This window comes from Lasioglossum baleicum, chromosome 3, assembly GCF_051020765.1.
Source record: "Lasioglossum baleicum chromosome 3, iyLasBale1, whole genome shotgun sequence".
In the NCBI taxonomy this organism is placed as follows: domain Eukaryota; kingdom Metazoa; phylum Arthropoda; class Insecta; order Hymenoptera; family Halictidae; genus Lasioglossum; species Lasioglossum baleicum.
This window is the reverse complement of record NC_134931.1, coordinates 6,942,046-6,964,049: the sequence shown is the minus strand read 5'-3', so window position 1 is coordinate 6,964,049 and position 22,004 is coordinate 6,942,046. Positions and strand designations below refer to the sequence as shown.

At 40.1% G+C, this 22,004-nt stretch overlaps 1 protein-coding gene across 6 annotated transcripts in view; it reads right to left on the bottom strand.

Moving 5' to 3' along the window:
- LOC143206983 (putative receptor-type tyrosine-protein phosphatase mosPTP-1) overlaps positions 1-22,004 on the bottom strand; it is a 641,890-nt gene that overhangs the window by 346,594 nt on the left and 273,292 nt on the right. The window contains exon 2 of one of the 6 annotated variants that reach the window (XR_013008589.1): positions 3,129-3,244. The exons of the other annotated variants lie outside the window; for them this stretch is intronic. The gene's annotated coding sequence lies outside the window, so the exon portion shown is untranslated. The remainder of the gene's footprint in view (positions 1-3,128; positions 3,245-22,004) is intronic. 6 annotated transcript variants of the gene reach the window in all.

Below are 22,004 nucleotides of genomic sequence, written 5' to 3'. Positions count from 1 at the left end.
TTAGGGCCCTTAAGGAAAATTTAAACTATGTGTTTTGTAGATCTATGTTAGTATATACACATGCTGAAAATTTTATCGAAATCGATTAACATACACACGAGCTACAAGCGATTAGAAATGGTGACAATCATAGCTTTACACGACTTTTGATCAATTTCTGCTTAAAATTCACAGAATCGTATATCTTTCGATGCGTGTCGTTTTTTCCTGCGTCAACCGATTTCGATAAAATTTTCAGCATGTGTATAGCTACCATAGATCTACAAAATATATATTTTAAATTTTTATTAAGTGCCCAAATAAGAAAGTTTTAAAAAATGTCTTTTTTATTTTTGCATGTAACCTTGTAAATTATAATTTGTGGAAAATCTTTTCTGCACATCATTTCATAAACCAATGCTTCTAATTGATTATAAAAAATCAGGTCGTTTAGTGCAATCATAAAAAAGTTATTTTGTTTTAAAGGGCGTTCGAATACTTTCGTTACGCACTGTATATCAAAGACTGTTAACACTACCTCTTTCGACACTCGACACTCATAACGTCTTCGCAGAGACCTGGTTTCAGAGGACGGGGGTTAGTTCGCAGCTCCTAGTGTTCCTTGATGGAACACCTCAGTCAGGCTTTATCCCCCAGGCATCAAATATCCAATTTCAATAGCATCCTCCGAAGATTGTGTCCCAAAATAGTGTCACGTGTTTCCGTTGATAATTAGTCTGTTGTTTCCACGTAATTCAGAGGAAGAAGGATCGTTCCACGAGCCTATCGAACCGCAAGGATAAGCCAGCGGCAACTGTCAGATTTCGGAATCCCGGTCTCTCCGCGGTGCCCCGTAACAAATTGCGATCACGTTACCAAGCAATTTCTCGTGCGGCGTGGATCTCCTCGCGGCGCGAGATAGAAACAGTCGTTCCAGATAATGCATTCGCACGGAAGGTGCGTGCACGCGAGCTAGCACACGCGACGAAACGCTTTTGTGCGACCGTTCCACGCCAGAACAATAGACGGGAAAGCTTCTGATATCCGTGCTTGGTAGACTAACGGGATGACGACAAAGAACGGGCTTCCCAGTCATAAAGGACACCGTGGCGATGGCTGCACCTGGGTCCCGGCAGGATCACAGCGTAAATCATCATTATACGAGAACTAACCCTTAAAAGCTCGTCAGAGAGCTCACAATTAGAAGGCTGGAGTGTTGAATTTTGACGAGGCTGCCTATTTAATCCTTCCACCAGTGGCAGGTGAATGCCAAGTAACGATAGGACGCCACGACGCAGCCACCGACGAATACCGAATGCAGTTTTCGCATATATTACAATCCTGATGTAACGTACGCGTGCCCCAACACCTACTGGATGCTGATGTACGCGCACAGATTTTAAAGGACACGTACGATACTCCACTGATCCTTTAATCAATGGAACTCGCAATCGGCATCCGGTATTCCATTCTTTGCTTGTAACGGCGCGGCATTTTAAAAATCTCTATTTTTTAACTTTACATTTGAGTTACAGAGATAAAATAATGTATCTAGACATGTGGTGAATGATTCGAGTTAAGTATTCACGATCAAGCATGTTGCGCAACAATTGTTGTGCAGCTTGATGTTACGCAAATCCAAATTGTATTCACGTTGATACATAATTTGAGCAATCGTTCAGTTTTTCACTCCGTAGTTATGAGACTCGTCTGAATGCCTATTGCGCAACATGATTGATCGTGAATAGGCCCCTTTAAAGTAAGTTTCTTTTTTAAATTATTCAGAGAAGTTCAGAATAATATGTTAGCGGGCCCAGTTGGCCATTCATATCATAATGACATTGGCCCTTCGTTGGCAATGACCGTTGGCCCACCTGCATAAAAAGACAACATTTCTAACAGTTGGCCAACCAATATTGCAACCAAGGCCCAACAAAATGCGAACCACAAGTGCTACTAGGGTGAAAAGAAAAGCTTGACGATGTTTAAGTTAGGTGGAAATTGAAAATGTTAATGCCGGAGGAAACTCGAGAGTTTGCAGATGGAAAACGACGGGGCAAAAATCTATTTACCACGGCCGGAAATGAACGGTATAAACACTGGCAGGGGCGATTCCAAGTCCGACTTATCGAGGATTATTATGGAGTTCCGACTTATCGCGGAGGTTTTGCGAGCCCGGCTGCAGCGTTACCGAAGATTAGAGAACATTCGAGGAACGAGTAGTTCTAGTAATCTGAACGAATTTACGTTCGCCCTAATACTAGACGAGAGCAAGAACGCAATCCATGTTACTGCCACCGCTCGCGGGAGATAGAAAATCGATATTTATAGGTGCCCCGCGAAGACGAGACATCGGTTCGTCCTTTCATTTCCCTTCGAGGAGATACGAGCGGACTTTTAACATTCCACGGCAATTAGCTCGAGTTTTCATTTCCTTGTTCAAATAAACGTTAAGGCGAAGCCGAGATCCCTTGATTTTTAATCGGATTTCAGTGACACCAAATGGGATTTTTGCTTCTGTGATATTAACTCTGTTATAATATTAAATCGTTCCGAATTTTAGCGTATGTAGCGGGTTATAATTTTTGTGTGAGAAAAGTTTGACATATAATAAATATAAAAGGACCCATAAACTCTCGGCTCACCCAGGAATAATGTAGAAAGAACAACTTCCTCTACTTTTGGCAAGCGTTTGAAATCAGATGTTCCATGTTCAATCTTTGCAGTACCAGAGTATCAGACACAGCATAATCGGTAGTTAATGATGCAATAACTGTTTCCAATACCGTACCAAGCTTTTATCACACAAAATCTTAAACAACTGTGTCCGTTATGAGCCCATAAAATCTGCGGTCCAGTAATCATACGCTCATTAGCGATTTCTCTGTAGCATCAGAGATAGCAGGCTCCCTCCTTCAATTTCCCTCGGCTCTTCGTTACGATTAGTACAATAACCGCGAGTCGACCCATTTGATCGCAATTTTCTCCGTCCGTTCCGCTCGTTTCGAGTAACGAGTTCAACTAGTCATTACGGTATCGCCGAGAGGGTGCGTTCGTTCGCGCGAGGGAGTACATCGAAACGAATTAAAAAATGATAATCGGCTGGAGGATAATCGAAGAGCGACGAAATTAGAATATTTCAGACTGACCTGGCTCACTAATCGAGTTACATTCTTGATCGACGATAATGGCTTCAATTAGGTCGCGATTAGCGTTAACCCCCTGGGAGGGGGATTCGCTCATCGTTCGTCGGCCGGTTACATACCTGAAACAGAAAAGGCGAAGTCGGAGTTAGATCAGGCGGTTCACAGTTCGCTGAAAAAACGAGCTTATTGGTTCAAACAAATCTACAGTTAGCCGAAGAAATTCTCCATACACCGTTGTTGTGTCTTGTTAATGCTCAACTGCGATTAGCGAGCCGCTGGAATACACGCCTCATGGAGAGGTAATGAAAGAAATAAGGGAACAGTCAAACTTTCGGATAACAATAACTTTAATAAAAAAAGTGGAAAACGGTATATATGAAGATAGAGAGCTATGTTAAAATTGACTTGATTGTTTGAGTTTCTAAGTTGCGACTGGCCTTCCTTCGAAGGTCCATGAATAAGGAAATCTCATGGGAGTGAGAAAGTAGGGTATTAATGAGGACAACGCCCATAGACGAAATTACAGAAACGCGTGATAGAAACATTTCATGGACACAGGCACTACATATGTTTGTACGGCCAGAGCGACTTTCCCAAGAATATCAACTAACACCTTCCGGTCGTACTCGGGGCACGAACCAATAAATTCATCAAAGAGATACGAAAAGGCCTCTCAAGAATGGCATCATTTAAAATCGAACACAGCATATACCCAGATTGACACTCGAGTTGGCCACACACTAAGCACTTCTCAACAACTGTTTCAAAAGCGACCCGACTTGAGTTCCTACGAGGACTTACAGAAAACGCCACTCAGGTGTAACACGCCGATTTTAATGAAATTTATGCAGGGTGGAGGTTGTCGAAAAATATTTGACAAGGGAGCAATTCGGACGCATTTTCAAGCATGTTCAAGCATAAGTATATTCCACGAGAGAGTAACCCCGTTTCACGCAGCTTAGAACTACTTAGAAGATGGTAGGGGCGCAGCGAGCCTATAATCTCTCACTCCACTGCCCACTCCCCACTTTCTTGAACCAATTAGGGCGAAGATGCGCAAAGACGAACGAAAACTGGTCTTTCCGCGGGGTTACTCTCTCGTGGGATATACTTTATGTAGCGTGTGATGTCAAAGCCTAAACATTGGACCTATGGGTGTGTCAACAGTGGGAAAAGGCGGGGCGAGCGTGGGACCTCTTAGCCCCTGGGCCCAGGGTCGATAGATTAAAACTTTTCTCCCCACTTCACCTTCCCTTTCTACGACGCTTCAGTCGCGGCCCGGTCACATGATGCGATTCCTCTCTGTCGTGCATGTGTCACAATGTCACGTGACTAATCCGACATTGGCAGAGAGGGGGTATCTTTTTCCCCTCAGTTCGAGTTAATTGCCTTGATCTGGCAACTCTGCCTGTGCCGTACCGAGATACTTCTAGATGGAGAGTTAAACAATTTCGATGTTAGGTTTGGTTCGGTTAGAAATCGCATTTCGCACGGAGACGGCAGTGGTATCCCTGAAAAGATTATACTATAATGTTGGCGGTAACTGCGTCGACGTTTGTTAAGCAACTATTTGATATCTGAGTCTCGTTGGGAAACGGAGCTGTCGGATAAATGGTCGGGGAAGCACGAACTGCCGCGGCGAATATTTGAGAAACACGGGCCAGGTAGAGAATAATATTATAGAAATGGGAACGTAGAATGTTTGAGAACATGGAAATAAGGGGAACGCGGAATATTTCTGAGACAGTCGAGTAATAGGACTATAAAATATATGTATATGTACAGAGATACAAGGCTGGTTGTGTTAACACCGCTCCACACACACATATATGCATACGATCATACTGCCGCGTAATAATGGGTACATATAGCATTCTTGAAAATGCGAGACACGTCCCGAAAGGAACCACGGCCTTCTTCCTTCTCCCGTTCATTTTTATCGATTATGCAACCGGTAGGCAATCGATCCGCGAACCACCTGGATCAAACACGAACAATACCTCCAGGCTATTTTTCTCCTGATGCAATATTCATGGCCGTTCTTACCCAGTCAGGAAACTTCGTCACGGTCAGGATATCGGATCAGGGTAAAATCTGTTCGCTAACTTGATCGGCAACAGTATTAGCATTGTTTAAAGTAGCGTTCGTCGGCGCGCAGCTTCCCAGAGTCATTCGGAGATTACGGGTAAACTACGGTGATTGATCTTCGCGGAAGTGCTGTCTGTATGGTTTCAATTAGTTTCGTTGCAGTCCTCGACAAGGAGCTAAGTGGCTCTGCTAACAGTAAGTACACTGTTCTGAATCTTTAACTGTCATGCGCATCGTCTTGAAATATCTGAAAGGTATTGAAAACATTGAAGAAGCTTTGTTATAAAAGTTATATGAAGGGAGACATGATTTGGTGAAATAGCTTTTCGGCAAATAAAATGATGGGAAAGATCACAGAATGACTCGCTACTGTTTGCACTACCGCTTACGTGACACTTGTGCATTAACATAGCTTTTACGGTTAAATATGAAGGTAACATTGTGGTTTATTTTAGGCAAATCAGAATAAGGAAGAACTCAAGTTGTTTGATTAAAAAATTCCTTGAACACTTTTTTATGCTGTGAAACTATTTTGAAACCACGTTGAACACCCATTCTGTGGACACTATTACATCAATTTCTCGTTTAGTGATAAACACTAACGAAAAGAATCTTACATAGCGAAGCTTCGAAATTATTTACACATTTGGTTGTTAGCATGAGAAGGCTAAATAAGAAAATATTCTACAACCTTTTGATAGAGTCTACATTAAGACTAAGCTTATTCAATATCGCTGTGCAACATCTGTTGAAGTTCATCGACGAGAATATTTGGTCGACGAAGGGACAACTGTCAACGAAGTTCGAAACTGCGGGTACGAACTTCATCGAGGCAGAGCGAAGTGCCTGCAAAACTTTAATCGTTCGTTCGTTTCTTGCCAAGGATGGCTAAATGAGATGCACGACGGTAGTCCTTATGATTAATTCAGCGCATTATCGTCAGACTATTAGAAGAATAGATTTAAATAACGAAATAGTTCTGCTTACACGGTTCTCTACTTTGCAGTAACCAGCACCGCCCTCGAACATTCCAGTGCCAACGCAGCTTAAAATACAGACGTAGATTGAGTTTGGCAGTTACGGCTGAGGTCCTAATGCAGTCCGTCGGAACGGGCAAGCAGTTTCTGCCTTGCAAATTGTATTTTTAAGAGGCCTCATTTATTTGTCCATTTTCTCCCATTCTTTGTGAAATTATTTGCCCGACTGGCAGGAGCTCTCCTCCTGTTCTTGAGGCGGAAAGAGGGAAACTTATTGACACTAGCATCGTACAACATGAACCGACTCGCGAAGAACAAAGTGCTGCGAGCGTAACAAAGACTTTATTTCATACGCGTCTATGCTGTGGCTTGAGAAAATATTACAAGCGTTTGCGTCCGTCTTTTACGATGCGTTATCTTTGAAATTTTAGTAAACTTCTGTTATTGTTTCTCTTCGAATTATTTATAGCACTGTTATCCGTACTCGATGCAAAGATAATATTTATGTAGAATTTGGACATGTGTGCATTTAATTGAATCTCGGACATTTGATTTAAAATTTACATTATCTCTCATATATACGTGTATTCTCCTGTGTTTGGTGAACATTAAAGCTTTTAGCGAACAAAATTCAACTGGATATGTGAGCTCGACTACACTTGAATGCAACTCGTATTGTAACAGAGATATGATGTAACAACAGTTGCAAATGGGTAGACAGAATATTTTTAATAAGTACTATTCACGTACTTTTATATAAAAATTAGCAATTGTACATTTTTTACAAGTTTGGTAAGAAGATTGTGTTCGTTAGATATGACCGGCATGGTGCTCAAAATATTAATAACAAGAAGTGACCGAACGATCGAATGAGGAACGCATAGTGGGCTATTTTCACGATCTAGCTGGACAAAATTTAATTTTGATAATGATCCAGATTTAGAATTCGATAGTAGAATGTCCATTTAGCCAAGAGATATAAAAATTATTGAAAAATATGTAAAAATGTAGTTCACTGTGATTACTCTTGTGGTTCTGTATTATAAAATATGTATTGTTATTTTCCACTATTGGAAGATACATTTGCAAATTTCTTTCGCCGACATTATGCTTCATCAGTGTCGCCAGGTCACCAGCAATCGAGAAGAAGTTCCCCCCTCTCTGATGACCAGTCCAGTCTACGGCACGGGCACCGTGGTCTACGGTCTTAGTGGGGGACGTTGGAGTGTGCGCGTGGTGCTGGAATTGGATAGTGGAAGGGGAAAAGGAGGAGAGTACTTGAGACTCGATTCAGCCTCAACTGACGACACGGTGCTTCATTAATCTTTTAAACCTCTATAATATAGTTAACATATACCACTTTATACACTGTTAATTTTTATCTCAGTTGAATGCTGGAATCATAAGCGATACGAAACGCTAAAGAGCATTTTTGACATATTATGAGATCGATTGTGTTTCTTTTGTTTTGTTGCGATTGTCGAGGGCGGCCGCCGAACAACGGTTTTTTCAATGCCACTATGTATTTTTTTATTATACATTGTTGAAGCTAACGTCAAAACGAATCCAACGACCTACTTTACTATAGCTTTAAGTCTTAAAATAATGCTGAAATAGTTTTGACCCGCTAAATTGGCATTTTCGCCCACTGTGGAACGCGTGGAATTCGAGGAAATTCGAAAGTCGGTCGAGAGGTTCGAACGTAGGAGTACCCATGGCGAGTATAAACAATGCTGGAGCGTTAGGCCGATTATTTTTGAGGTGAGTGAACACAATCTGGAAGAAGCTCGATGTTGGCTCGAATTTTCGATCGGTCGAAAAACGGCGGACAGTCGAACCCCGAGCAAAGAGAACTGGCTGGAGCATTGCCAGGTTGCAAAGGCGGGAACGGTCCAGATATTCACACGCGATCGTTTTGCAACGGGCGGAATCGACAGGGAGTATGGGTCTCGCCGGTGAAAGGCCAGGGGATTGGGGAAGTAGACGGACGGTGAACGGCTTTCTCTTCTGTGCCCAGGCCCTTTTCCGTTCGAGTCAGGGATAGAGCTAGCGTGAACTGTGAGCTTCTCTGTTCGTAAGGAACTCGGCTTAAACTTCGGATCAATGCTCCGAGCAATTGCTCGGGAGTTTAAGCGGGTAGCTTGTCTTATCGACGGTTGACTTTCGCTCGGCGTGCGATACGGCCTTCGACGAATCTTCGATCCGCCGGATAGACCAGATTTCTTCGCCAACTGATGAAACGACCGAAAACTGGGACATTGCTATAGTATCCCCGAACGCAGTCCCGATAGTAGAGTTTTCAATTTTCACATACAGCCATCAAGTGCTCCGAGAGAAAGCATCCCTCTGCCCGGAAGAATTAAATTTCTCTTCCTTTTCGAACCGCAAAAGTACTTGGAGAAGCAGAGGATTGGCTGAAGAAAGCGAAAAAGAGAAAATAAGTAGCAAATGTATAAATTATAAATGTGTATAACCGCGGATTTCCTGCATTTCCTACAAAAATTAGTATCTATATTTTTGAAGAAATAAATTCGTAGCTTAAAAATATTTAATTATTTTTATTGATGAGAACGAGATTGGGGGAAAAATTTGTATGGTCTACTTGGAACATTTATGGTGAAAATAGAACACATACGAACTTAATCTGTATTAATATAGGTAGATATTGTTTCGTATTTTATCGATCTTCGAAGATTCGTAGTCATATACAGTTGGTCGCAATAGCTGTCCACCCCTTCGCAATCACACCAGATTGATGACATTTAGGAGTGCAGCTATCGAGACTGTCTGCGTATTTCAAGTTTCCGCTCTGGAAAAACAGAGCATAACAGTTCAAATGTCGGCATGAACATCGTACGTGTGAACGACAGCTAATTTTGGCGTTGCAGAGCATCAGGGCGCAGCACGAGGCTGAGAGCCTGCTTGTCTGAGACACGGTTACGATCGCAGTATCAAGAAATTTCTTGTTCGGTGGTCCGCGGGACGAGGCTAGAATAGAGCAATTTTCAGCGTTCCCTCTATTCACCTCTGAACACGAGTTTAGTGTACCGTAAGAACTTATATAATTTTTGATGATCGGGTTTTGATAGCTTGACGAACCTGGCAAGTATGAGGAGCAATCATAAAGTTAGTTTCACTCGACTGGAACTTTTCTATGTTAAAGATATCTTGATCAGACTTGATGGAAACAATGTTTAATACTTCGACGTTGCAGTCGCTTTTCATTTATTATCAATCATTAAATGTTATAGGGTGCGTTCCGTTTCACGCTTCAAGCGCATACACTGTATAGTGTATGCATAGAGACTCTTATACTACACTATACAGTGTATGCGCATTATGCGTGAAATGGAACGCACTCTTAGCTGAATGCCGGAAGTTGCGTCCAAATTAAAGACCTGTGCAGTAATTCGTTTTGCATGGGCAGAGAATTGTTTTCGTATTGGAATTTTTCGTCAGTTCTGTGACATTTGTGATTCCAATTAGATATCTCGTCAAGCTATTCGGCAGTGGTGCATTTTATACGAGAATGAGCGTACGAATATTGAAAATGACTCCCGAAATGGAAAGCCGTTAATTGCATCAACGAATGGCAATTGAATCAGCCAAACAGGTGAGTTACTGTAAATGAAATTGCAGGTAACTTGAGAATTTTGCATGAAGGTTTGCACCATATCATCCCGAAATGTCTTATACTCCTATTAAAAAATGGCTATGACAAGTTGTACTATGTACTATGTAAATTGTAGTACGTCGAAAAATAGCGGATATTTTATTATCAAGTTAATAACAAGTTGAAATGAAGAACTAAACTCTTCATTATTCTTATTACGAGTGAATCTAACTTTTCGATCGATCCTCGTATATCCATGGTTATAAGAGGTGAGTGAAAATATTTTAGCTGTTTAGAAACTTTTGTGATATTATATTTCGTGTACTTCTAGCAGTTCTGGAAATTGTATACTTTTCGTGGTCTCTCTCTCTCTCTCTCTCTCTCTCTCTCTCTCTCTCTCTCTCTCTCTCTCTCTCCTTAGTGTTTCAATAATTTATATTTCAGTATTACACTTACTGTCTTCCTAAGGTTTCATATAACTAAAATGCAACAACTTCGACATATAATTAAATACACAATTAGTTGAAAATAATGTTACGTGCCGAATATGAAATGTGTCTTACAATATGAAAAGAAACTAGACTTGCAAATAGCAGATAGATTATATCGAAAATAGTATTTTTGAAATACGGGTATGTATGTTTATAATATCTCATAATATCAGAAAGTGTATTTTCTTGTGGCATATAGCAGATCTCTATGTTTTTTTTCAATTTTAAATAACAGATGTATTTTAACCAAAAAGATTGTTGCATATCTTGTTGAATGAATTCATATAAAGAAACTACAACATAAAACGATTGAAGAAACACATCACTAGAAAAAGTTTGGTTTTCTGGAAATGATTGTTTCTTAAAATAAAGTAAACGATATAATACATTTGACAAATCTACAGTTTACTTGTGATGATGTAGCCACTCGTTTCGGCCATTAAAGCGATTAGTATGCGAACGCACGCGGTTAATTTTTATTAGGGAACTCCGACCGCATTCTCCCACTCCTTTCTCCAGGAACGCCGGTCGGGACGAAGAAGAAAGGCGGTTTCGAAGAAATAGTGGTCCCCGCGGAATCTGCTATCAAGATACCACGAAGAATAATTCCCTTCATATCTCAACGTAACCCATTGATCGTAAATCGAGAGGAAACGCCGCGACGCGGAGCGAAAACCGCTGGAACGCGGCCGCGCGAACGTCGGAACTTTTCGAATCGTGGGAACGGCGGAAAAAACATCTGCTCCCATTCGGCTCCATTACGCGCGACGTTCTCCTCGGAAGTTCGGAGCAAATACCGCGATTCCCATCCCGTTTCGAGTCATGCGTTTCGGAAATCGAACGACCGTTCTACAGAACTTCCGTTCCCTGGTTCCTTTATTTCTAGCAGGTTTCGATCTTTGCCGCGAATACCTTCGTGTGCTTCGCATGATTCGATCCATCAAACCTTGACAAACACGTGGCGCCGTCAAAGAACGAAGAATCGTACTTTTCCTACTCGGAGAGAGGGAGATCCTGCACCTTTACCCAGATACAAAGTACGTTAACCGTCCCATTGCACTCAGCAGGGAAACGTTTGAGGCGGAAACGTTATGGTATGAAGTGGAACGTCCTCGGAAGGATGCATTATTCAGCCAGTGGCATTTATTATTTCTTATACGGCTCCTCTGTCGCTCGCGTCACTTTGCTTCCTAGGTGCGGGATTTCTGTTCCTCCCTCGTTCAACTTTTCTCTTAATGCGTTTCTCGCGCAGGCATTCTTGCGTGACTTCCCGTTCACACTAAAAGGGCCATCGGTGGCTCGCAGGACGATAAAAGCGAGCGACGAGACGCTTCTGGACGAAATTCACTAGTAAAGGATTTTTATAATCCCTAAACAAATGGTATCTGAGAAGACTTCTGGCTACGGACGTTAAATGACTCTTTTTAGATCGCGATCGTGTAAAGGAAAATTGACTTTTCATTGTGTTTTTAAACATTTTTGGGAATGTAATAAATTATTCGCACACGAACTGGCGACGATACACTTGTACTTATGACGCGACAGAATACAGAGATGTTTGCAGAGCGGTGAATGGGCACAGAAGAGAGCGAGCTCTTCGCGATCTGGTCTATTTAAAAAGCGTGTTAATGAAACGTGTGTATTCATGTGGCATCCATCGAACGATTTGTTAGTCACCACGTCGGCGAGGCAGTTTCCTTCTGCTACGGATATCACTTTGTGTGTGAACATCTCTAATATTCTCTAACAAAAATTATAAACGCCTGCAATTCCAATAACAAAACCACAACCATATTTAGAAAACATATCAAGGTGGAGTGGGGTAAGTGCGTCAACGGGGCAAGTGCGTTAATTGGTTATTTTTATTATAATATAAACGAAATTTCTCTAGCTTGTATTTATTAATGTAGTATAAGTTAGCATGAATTATTAGACATAGATGTGGTCCAAGAAGAAAGGAGTTTTCCTCGCTTCAATCAACCAATGCCAAACAGTCACGTGCGAGGTACACGTACAACGTTGAGGTTACCCTGAACGTGCAATAGTTCACAAGTTATTAATATATTCTGTGTTGTTATTTTAGGTAAGTGCGACAAATATTGATGTAGGTTTACATTAAATAAACCGTTTTTATTGTATTTTGTAAAATTTATTGAGAAAAACACTAAGATGCACTTGCCCCGTAAATATTACTACACAGGGCCAGTGCGTACTATCACGGTGGGGTAAGTTCCGTACTGTATGGGTAACTATAAAACTAAACAATATATTTAATGCAATAAAAAGCATTTTGTAGCAGGTTTGATAATAATTCTTTTCTTGCCCCGTAGCACTTGAAACAAGGTTCGAAAGCATTTTTAACTCTCAGAGTTAAGTTGACACTTTGTACAACATCCTATCAAAATGATAATTTTCAAGAAAAATTATAATCCTACATAATACTAATTGATCAGTAATAACTGTGGCAAGAATTTGATACCAAGGACGTTAAGTTTTTATATACCAAACTGAAAATACATCAGTTTAAAGTCCAACTTTGCACACACTAGGGCGGAATTATCCCACTCCAACTTATACAAAATGTTATAAACGTTATATTGTCCAAAATTTATACTAACGTACTCCTCCCGTGATTTAAATAGGAAGTAAAAATTCATACTATCGAGAATGATATGGATTTTCTGTTAGATGGTGCGATGGATGAACTCGCTGTACTCGGTAAAAAAATTCTTGAGAGAATTGTTAAATTTTGCAACATTCACAGGAGCATCTTCGTTAAGAAGTTTGGCCTCGGTGAAATTTGGTATGTTTTTTAAAAATAGCAGGTCAAAAGATAGGATATCTTCTCTTCTAATATTCGAAGAAAATAATTTATGTATTAGGTTGAGGTAAAAATAATTTTGGTTGTCGTCGCTCCAATTTGGTTTTTGCTTGCTGAAATTAATTTTTCTTTCAACATAATGAAAATCTTTTGACAGTGTCTCGATGGCATCTGTTAAATGTATAGCTTTATCCATTTTACTAGCCATTTATTTTAGAAACTGTTGATTGTAGAAATAATATTTATCCATCCGGAAACTGTGTTTTTTCAGGCGAAATTCGCAGATGTAAGCAGATTTTTAACAAATTGTTTTATCTAAAATATGCATACATGTAAAAATGTTGCATCTTCTGCGAATATATCGAAACAGATGTGCAATGTAAATCTTTTGAAATATAAAAATTCATAGCAGCTTCGGATTTGCAAATTGGTGTTATCAAATGTATAATATGAATATGTAGCACATGCAATACCTTTCAAATAAAACTTTTTAGTTTATTCATGTTTAGCGCATTGGTAATAATTCGCATACATAAATATAAAATCAACATTTCTCATGAAAATAAAATTGATAAAAAGGGTTTCACATGTTTTTCCCACATCGCATTTGTTTTGAACTCCTATTTTAAAAATTCTTTTCCAATTTTTTTCTGTATAATAATTTATAGTCCCTGATGTGAATGATTGATTAAATTTTGATACGTTAAAAGAATTATGTAATAACATTATTATATATATTACGTGTATATTTTATAAATTTTATTATAATTAGAGAGTAGTCATTATTTAGACATTTAGACGGAAGTCACTGTTAGACCTGTTTTGATTTTTTACGAGCTGATTTCAGGATTAAATCCTGCATGTGGAGAGCATATGAATTTCATAAGAAGACAAATGTTAATTTTATTCATAGGAAAGTGCGATTTTCCAAGTTCACGACGTAGTGGAACAAATTCTTTGGGCGCATATAATTAACCGATATTATTATCGTATACTATTTTCTGAGATCTCTGTTACCTTTTTATTGTAGCTTTTTATCATTTTGTCAGTTTAATTTCTGCAGATCTGATCATTCTGGTTTAATAGCGGACGTTCAACGCAAGGAGCTCGTGTGTTTCGCAGTTTTTAATTACACGCTGAGAATGTAGCATTGTTCGAGTTTGAGCATTCTGTAGCCCGCGCGGGATGCTTTAACTTCAGTAATGGGACCAGTGTTTGAACCGACATAATCCGGGTTGTTGCGCAAAAATACCGGCCAATTATCTCGACTCGTGACGACTCGCACGAGACTGAAAAAATAGCTGCCGAGAAACATGGAGCAAGCGTGCGTAAAGAGCACTCCATTTTTGTATTCCGCTGAAAGAATTTCCTCAATGTTGGAGCATATGGTTTAGCGTTTGTCAAAAGAATTAAGCAATCCGATCACTACAACGTTAAAACGTACGGAAAACAATTGATGGAAATTGTAAATTTTGCTGGGTCAAATCGACCCATGACATGAATCAGTTATAATAAATACACGTTGTCATCAGTTTTATAAATTTATAGGAAACAAAGACATTCATTCGGGCGATGCATATAGTAGAAAGTCCAAACAACGCAGACGGTTCAATCATGATTAAATTTTATACTAAAAACATAGACTCAAAGCATCACCGCAGTCTCTACCACCGCTTTTGTATGCACAAAGACTACAGTCTCTGCATATGCAAAACCAAATTAATTTTTTTCAGACCAGTATTAAAATTATAACTATTCAAAGGATCTCCAAGTTGTCATTGTTGAATTTTTCATATATTTTTCAAGAGGGCACTTTGCTGTTATAGAATACAGTACAGAGCATCACACAAAGTGCAACACAGAAAAACAATTTCAATGTTAATGGAAATCAAGAACATTATATAATGATAATAAAGTAACAATTACTATTAGCTTTTTCAATTAACGCTTTGAAATTCCTTTCCTTTCTAAACTGGTTGCTATTCTAATTCAGTAGGGATTATATTAGATATACCACCCAGATAGCACAAAGACGTCTTTGAGACGACCATAGGAAGTGTTACATATCCATAAATGTTCATTAAATGTACATAGGTGATTTAATGAACATGTGAATCATGTGAAAAGGGACTCAATGGGTCACAGTCTCTTTTCGCCTTACAAATCACATATACATATTGTAAACAATGAAGTTTAATTATAGAAAAAAATATAGGATTGGGCGTTGCAGTAATGCCAATAATAAAATTAGACTGCGGATTTTATGCATTTATGACAAAAATGGGCGGATGTAATTTAAAACAGTTAATATATTTAAACGAGTTAAGAGCGTCCATATGTTATTTTCAATTTACTAAAATTCTTAAAGATAGGAAGAATTTTTTATACGGTTCCTGTGTCTTGTAATTGACGAAGAAAATTTTTATTTCGCATAAAGATCCGCAGACTAATAATAATACAACGTCAAACACATCGAATATGTAAAACAGAATCATCCGACTATCAATTTGTATAGTCTCGCCCGACGGAAGCAACTCTAAAGACAGACATTAAAACAGACGACGAGCGTGTTGATAAATTACAAATGCCAGCTGGTCGTTGGGTAGTGCGACGCTAATCTCTAGGAAAAATAATATTCGTTCAACTGGAATTTTATTCCTGTCGAGCTGGGATATGCTCGATGGTCGTGCTCACGCGACTGAAACTACACGGTGTATTTTCGCAAACGTACTCCGTATTCCGCGAAACGGTTTAACGAGTTCTTAGTGGAAATCGGACGATGGTGTACGTCGAGTGTATTATACTGATTTGGGTGATTATTCGCCTGATGGATATCAATTAAACACGGAAACGCGACCGTCGAATAATTTCGTCGAGCTTTTTTCACTAGCTCGCTGAATTATGTTGACGATCCGGACAGTAATGGCGTCGTCTCAATTATCGTATATCATTAGCCCCATCCCAGTGTCGTTAAATAAAGTATGAACGTCACAGACGTGCACCCACGTTCTCGTTTTTTATTCTGATGTACTACATTCGACGATTTAAAACGCGGCTCACTCATTCATTACGATTCGGTACGGTGTATCAATTATTTCAGCGTAGTGCAGCGTCGCTAATTCATTCAAAGTTATTACGATGTTGCCATGCCACTTAAGTATACCAAAATACCCATAAAATACTGGCGGCTGCTCAGCTGGGCGGCGTTCTGTGGAACCGCAACCGAAAATGTAAAACGGACAGGACATAGGCGGGAAAGGAAGGTAGCCAGATATCCGAGTTAATCATACTCTTTTATTAGAGCAATTTGCCGATCTAATTATTATATGGAAATTTCCTTTTTCCCGTGGCGGTCGTTCCTACAATTTTTCTTTTAGAAGTTCCGAACTACCTTCGGGCCAATCTACTCGTTCCACCGGTCTCTTTGTTCGTCTCTGTTCCTCCCACAACGTGGCCAACGTCACGAGTAAAGGACGTATCTCCTCTCTTTATGTCAAATGCTTTAAAAGTTCGCCATCGCGCGGAACTTTTGTCTCTCGCCTTTGAAATTAACCCTCCTGCGTTTCGTCCCCTCGGCACCGCAGATTTGGTTCCCCATCCCCGAGTGGTCCAAGCATTAACACGATGGTCATTTACTTCATTGTCGCGATAAGCCCGACGGCGGTCGGTGTAATTATATTTTTAAACTGTGCTCTGGCTATGCTGGATCTTGACAGCTTTCTCCGACGCGAGGCGACGGTTCGCGCCGTCGTTTCACTCCCGTCAAACAACTCCTCCGAAGACAATGTAAGTCATGGAACATTTGTCGCAGTTTAAGAATTTACACGATCTCCCCACTTTAGACGTCTTACCTCCGATCTCGCTAATTTTTTAATATATTTTCAGGGTGAACACTCTGTGTAGTGTCGCGGTTGCGGAGGTTTCACTTGATAATTGTGGTTCATTAAAAAATTATTAAGAAGAAAAGTGGTAATTATGTAGATGAGAGTCCATCTGATAGATTAATATTTAATGTCGGAAATCTTCGCCAAAATATTTTCACAATTTGTATGTTTAAAGGTCATTTGATATTTATTAAGGGAAGTTAAGATCTAAAAAAAATATAAAAACTTATTTCTGAAAATATTTTGTTGGCTTTTTAAGTTGCATTAATCGAATTTGTTAAATATCATCTGAAATTGGTTTCAGACAAAAATGGATGATTTATTGAATACACTTGCCAAGATTTAAGGGATTTTCATACTACATTATGAAAAGATATAGACATCCGTACATGTAGTATTCAATTTTAGAAAGACATTTTATTCTTGAGACGTTTGATATTAATAATTTAGGTATCACGGCCTTATAAATATGAAACACGGTGTAGAAGTTATAATACTAAGTGGATTCTGAGCTATTATGTAGACATAAACTTTAATGGAATAATTTATAGAAACTATTAGCATATAACTTTCTTAATATTGTACTACACTGAATTTTACAGGTTCGAAAATATTATGAACGCATCAAATCTGTAATCTACTCATAAGTCTCCATTTTCACTGATAAAGAATTTCGAAGGGTAAAGTTATTAATCTAATTCTTCAACAAATCTATTATCCTTTCTGCCAAGACATTACAATTACTCGACGAAATGAGAGTATACCGATATTCCAGAAATTACCACCGACAATTCCGACGAAGTAGATATTTCATGAGACAAAAGTATTAAACGTGACAAGATCGCACTAAAAGTTCCAACGGTATGAGATTATAGTTTCAAACCTTAATCCATGTTACAATCACTTTCCGTTCCCGGTATGCTACGCGCCGTTCAAAAAGTTCGTAAGATCACATCACAACACAATTCGGTGTTCTATTAAATTTTCCCTCTTTTATTTCCTATCGTTCCCTTAGTTGTGATCCGTTGATTCTACTTTATACGAATGCTTGAGAGATCTCACTCATGCCATTATTTTCCAAAATATTTTAACGAGGTTACTCAAGAGGACCCCGAACATACTCAAGTTTTCAGTGATGGCTCCAACTCTAATAGGAGTTGTGGATGTGCTGTTGTATTCCGTAATAGTCGTAAACTATTCAACTTTCAAGACTTCTGCTCTAGTTTCTTCTGTGAAGCCTATACTATCTTCTGGGTTGTTCAATCCATTATCTATGCTCAAGACTTCAATTTTATAATCTTCACCGATTCCGCCAGTGGCATAAATTCTAGTGGTCGCTAATGACCTAGATGTTGATGCGACCTGTATAAATAAATAAATTTTTTTAAAATTCGGTGTTTCAGTTTTCTTCAAAATCGATAGTATCCCATCGAGTTCTGAACACAGTAGCACAGTCAACCCTCTTATAACATGGCACTCTCGATACATCTCGTTTCAATCCCCGCTCCTGTAATATTTAATATATTCCTTATACTAGGCTGCAGATCTTCGTGCAAAATAAAAATGTTCTGTGCATTGATCGTAGGAATGAACTGTGTTATAGGACGGTCGACTATACTAGCTCGGGGGCCGGCGCGGCCGTGCAAGAGTGTGTGGGCACACGCACACATCGCTAAATTCGCATATACGCATATACAAATTACAAGGTTTACGATTATTCGAAATTACGCTTCAGCATTGCAATGAGTAGTTCAGAAGTGGTCAATTATGATTCCTAAAAGTCAGATACAGGCGCGGCTACGGTGCCCAAAATGCATATTTTTACGTTATAGAGGAATAATTTGTAATATTCGGCGGAGACACAAATAACAATTCGGCCTGTCACAAACAACAATACAGCACCTCGAGGTTTCGAAATTTTGCGCAAGTAGCATGACAATCTCGTTCCTAAGTTTGACGGTTGGACGTTACAAATGTTCCAATAGAATACGGTTGATAATGCAGGTCGATATTATATTGTCCATCGATAATACAGTGTCCATCGTCCATGCAAATACTAAATTTATTGATCGCAAACACTAAATTTATTAATCGCAAACACTAAATTTATTGATCGCAAACACTGGTACGCGAAGTGGCTATCTTCTGACGGATGCCTCGTGACAGGCCAACACCAGTGGTGTTGTACAGGCAGTATCTGCCGAATATTATAAATTATTCCTCGATAACGTAACAATATGCATTTTGGGCACCGGGCAGACATAGATTGGATTTTAGGAATCACAATTAACCACTTCTGAAGTACTCATTGCAATGCTGAAGCGTAATTTCGAAAAATCGTAAACCTTGTAATTGCATATACGTATATGCGAATTTAGCGATGCGTGCGTGTGCCCACACACTCTTGCACGGCCGCGCCGGTCCCCTTAATACAGAACAGCCTAGATAGAAACAAAGGAAAGATGAATCGACTATCGGCGACCGAAGGGTACGTCTGATTCCCGGTGCAGATTGCGGCTGCTGAGGTTTTCCACGGGGAAGTAATTTCATAATGGAAAAAGTTGGTACGGTCTTCAGGGTCCTCTATGGGCCACCATTTTCCAGCGAAGTAAGATCCGATTTTGGCCTTTTAGGAAATTATATGCTCTCGAGGAGCACTCGATGTTACGGCCATAGAAACGACCTTCTACCCGGCTTTCGTTTACAGTCCCCTTCAGCGAGTTTTCGTTCGCCGTATTCTCAAGCGTTTCCCAAAGGCATTCCGCGGGTTTCGCGAGAAGAGCAAGAGAGAGAGAGAGAGAGAGAGAGAAAGAGAGAGAGAGAGACGGAAGACTCTGCTGCGACGAAACCGAAAAGGAAACGTAGGAGGACGACGGGAGGACCGTATTTCGGAAGACGTTTTCCATCGCGGCGCGTAGCAGGGTCGATTAGGTGTATTCGCGTCACGGTGTAATTTAGCCGAGTGGAATTTTCATCGGGCGCCTGGTTTTCTCGTTCTCACAAATGAAAAGGCCGCGGTCACGCGCGTAGTACGGCCATCTCCCGCGGTAATTAAGGAGCCACGGGGAAATCTCGTTGAAAAACGATCTCAGCTGGGCCGGAAGCATTTCAACCTCGTTACACGTCGCTTTACCCGCGCGTGAATGCGTCGCAATAGATATAGGAACACGCCTCGCTGCCGAGCCGTGTGATCCTCTTTCACCCAAGCTGTTCGACTTGACACGCCTGCTTATTCGAAAACACGAGGCCGCTTTCCTTAACGCGACTATTCGTCGGATTGAAAAGCACGCGGTAAATGCTCCTGTGTCGGGAAGAATCGTTCTATTGACTGCGATGCACGCGCGTATCAAAGCAGACTCGAGAACCGAGATTATGTGAACGTTCTGCTAAACAAACCCGCGCGCAACTCGCAAATTCAAGACGGAACCGGAATACTGTCCGAGAAGATCTTACGCTCGCGAATAGATCGAATAGAGGAAAGCGGAATAGAAATACTCGCGAGACTACGTATTCAGAGAGATCATGAATGAGGAGAGCAAAGTTTTTTAAGAATATTTCACTTGCTGAATTATATATGATTTTTGAGAAGATGCCTTGGGGGAAATCGTCGTGAATTAAAGTCCAGAGTCGCTGATTAAAAATCTTCGGGAGATAATTCTAAACATACTAGAAACTGTAGAAACATAGCTGGAACCAGTTAACGCAATCATTGCCAAAAACCATCCCCAAACATCCTGCAAAATCAATTCGATTTGATTGCTGAGTAATTGCTTCTCCTTTATATGGTGCTGATACTAATGAACTTCGGTTTAAGAAACTCCATTGTTATGAGAAAAATTTATGTTTAATGACAGACGAGGGATTGTGTCACGATGTAGCAGTTAACAGGTTAATTATGCTTGCCCAACGTGATCTCCGAAATTTTATCTTTTAGCCAGAAGATCGACGACGACTCAGAAATCAGGAACACTGGATTCAACCGACGCAGGAGGATAGCGAACGTTGAATAGCAGGTTCACGAGAATCGTAAAATTTCAACAACTCACCGCGAAATTTTCTCGTGGAAAAGCTAACGACGCGGATGACCTGCTGGACTCATAGTCAAGGAGAATAATTGGATTCGAAATCAGATGCGATGCCAACTGCAGATGAGGAGTGATGTGACGTTGACTTAACGTCCCTCGTTGCTGTACGGTAGACTAACGCAGTGTTAGCTATCTCGGTGAACAACGGCACGAGCCTGATGCGAAACAATCACGTAAATGGAGTAATCGCTGCCGAGTATGTTCCACAGCGCGGCATATCGATCAATCCGCGAAACGTTATTTGTTCTTCGCCGGGTTAATAACCATGCAACGAGGAATATGAATCTTTACAGTAACAGATGCTTGCAGTTCTCAGCGTCATTTTCGGTCGGCGGCGGCGGCGGCAGCAGCCCGAGAGGGATGACCCGAATTTCTTGGTGACAGCGGTCCCGAGAATTCATTGCCGGCGGTAAACCAAGGATGCAGTGGGGCTACGAAATAATTTGTTCCGTTTTACGGCTGCGGGTCGACTATTCAGGGGCTTCGACTTAGGAACTTCGAAATAGTCGACTATAGATCTCGACATTGTCTTGGAAATGTTCAATGATTGCAAAAATTGCTGTCCCGTTGAAAATAATTACATTTCAACACTATACTTATCGGCGATTACTCCATAATATTTAAAAAAAACTACTTCCTTTATTCGAGTAAATTCGTTGAAGTTGTATGGGTTTGATTCCTACATGTTTATGAATTTGACAGAATTTTCTTGGATCTTGGTAAGCAGTGTAAATTTTTGACATCATAAAGATAATTATAGAGGTTGAAAAAATTATTTTATAACAGCCCAATCCTTTCTGAATAAAACAAAACAAATGTAGTTCAATCGGACAAACAGTTGTTGAAATAAAAATTCGTAAGTGAGGCCCGTTTTCGCCAATTTCGTCAAATGGCCTGTAATTTCTAAATAAAATGATGAC